Here is a 1,991-nt window from a genome sequence, read left to right on the forward strand (position 1 = left end):
CCCCCCCCACCCCTTTTCCTTTTTGGGACAGGCCTCCCTGTAGTTCAGGCTAGCCTCAGATTCACTATCTATACCACCAAAGCTGGTTTTGAGCTCCTGGTCCTCCCTCATCTACCTGAACACAAAGCTTAACATAGTAATTGTCTCCAATTAATTGCTTTAAAACCTGAACGGGTTTGTTTGAAAGGATGCTGTTTATCACTACTATAAATGGTATTATGAGAAAGAAAGAATCTTTTTAAAAAAAAATACAGCTAAAAGATGCTATTAAATTCTAGACACAAGCAGTGTGTGGCGGGGAGGGGGAGGGCGGTGGAGACAAGGTAGACAGCTGGCTATGTCTTTTTCCATGGGGTATTCAGAAAGGTTAGAATGGGCTCTTCCACACTATGTGAGGAATTAGTGTTAACTAAGCCATGCTGGTGCACATCCAGAACCAGGCCTTGGCTGGCAGGATGGCCCATTGAGTACAAGTGCTGGCTGCTAAGCCGGATGACCTGATGGTGCTCGCTAAGCCCACAGCTGAGGAAGAGAACCAACTCCCAAGAATTGATCTCTGATTTCTACATGCATTGTGTGGTACATGTGCCCTCCCACAAATACACATACACACCAAAAGTAATGAAGAAGTCAGGTTTTGTCTGAATACCATATTTTTGAAAAGTGGTTAAAGCTTCCACTCATTTTTAGGAGTTTCCAGTCTTGTACGTGTGCATGTTTGTGCTATGTGATCGAGACTCTGAAGAACACCATTACAATCTTGGAGTTTTGTCCTGGTGACCAGGTCTTTCCACAGATGGCAGTGCTGTGGCATTCAGCCTGGCTGGTACAGTTATTTGGAAGCAGTGTGTGGTGGCACTGGGTGTAATGCAGCCTCAACAAAGGGGAATTTGTCCCTTAGTGGAGAATTGGAGGAATCTCTGAGTTGGTGAGCTGGCTGCTTCAGGAATGGCTGCCTGGACCTCCCTGAATGTCTTCTGTGGCTTTACATCACCTGGGTCACAGGATGATTTCTCATCTCGGTGACTAGCCCCTGTGTGAGCCCACAAGCCTCAGTCAGTCCCAGAGGGAATAACAGAGGGACAGGGAGCACATCGGGGAGAGAGAACTGGCAGAGGAGGTGGAACCTGTGTCCAGGGAGTAACTATCAGAGAAGGCAGCAGGACAGTTGGTACCAGAAACATTCAGCCTTGGACAATTCCATTTCATACCTGTGGGGACTCAAACTAATGAGGTGAGAGTTTCATAAAAACTGGGTCCTCACTTTATATGAGAATGTTGAGCCGGGCAGTGGTGGTGCACACCTTTAATCCCAGCACTTGAGAGGCAGAGGCAGGTGGATTTCTGAGTTCGAGGCCTGCCTGGTCTACAGAGTGAGCTCCAGGACAGCCAAGGCATACAGAGAAACCCTGTTTCAAAAACAAAACAAAACAAGAATGTTGAAAGTACAAAGCTGAGTGGAGAAGCTAGACACAAAAGGTTACAACCTATTCCATTCCATTGTCAAGCGCCCATGTAGACCAGTACAGAGACTTAGAGTTGGGGAGGAATGAAGGCATAGTGGGTACCCGCTTCATGTTAGGGTGACAGGTTGTTCTAGAACTGGGGAGTGGTAATGGAATGTAGTGTTTGAATAGAATGCCACCAGGGGCAAGTTTTATTTTATTCATATTTTACCACGATAAAGCATCATTCCCTGAAAATGTTATGCACATAATAACACATTCCCTGCGTGTGTTATGTATGCATGCACGTCTGTGTGTGGCCCCCTCACTGGGGTGTGTCTGTGTGGCCCCCTCACTGGTGTGTGTGTGTCTGTGGTGGACCCCTCACTGGTGTGTGTGTGTGTGTGTGTCTGTGGTGGCCCCCTCACTGGTGTGTGTGTGTCTGTGGTGGACCCCTCACTGGTGTGTGTGTGTGTCTGTGTGGACCCCTCACTGGTGTGTGTGTGTGTGTGTGTCTATGTGTGGACCCCTCACTGGTGTGTGTGT

General features: G+C 47.8%; 1 protein-coding gene across 1 annotated transcript in view; it reads left to right on the forward strand.

The window, feature by feature from the left end:
- Window positions 1–1,991, forward strand: part of Emp2 (epithelial membrane protein 2) — a 33,528-nt gene that overhangs the window by 17,595 nt on the left and 13,942 nt on the right. The gene's annotated exons all lie outside the window — the stretch shown is intronic.

The sequence above is a fragment of the Grammomys surdaster genome, unplaced genomic scaffold (genome assembly GCF_004785775.1).
Source record: "Grammomys surdaster isolate TR1022 unplaced genomic scaffold, NIH_TR_1.0 334, whole genome shotgun sequence".
NCBI lineage: Eukaryota > Metazoa > Chordata > Mammalia > Rodentia > Muridae > Grammomys > Grammomys surdaster.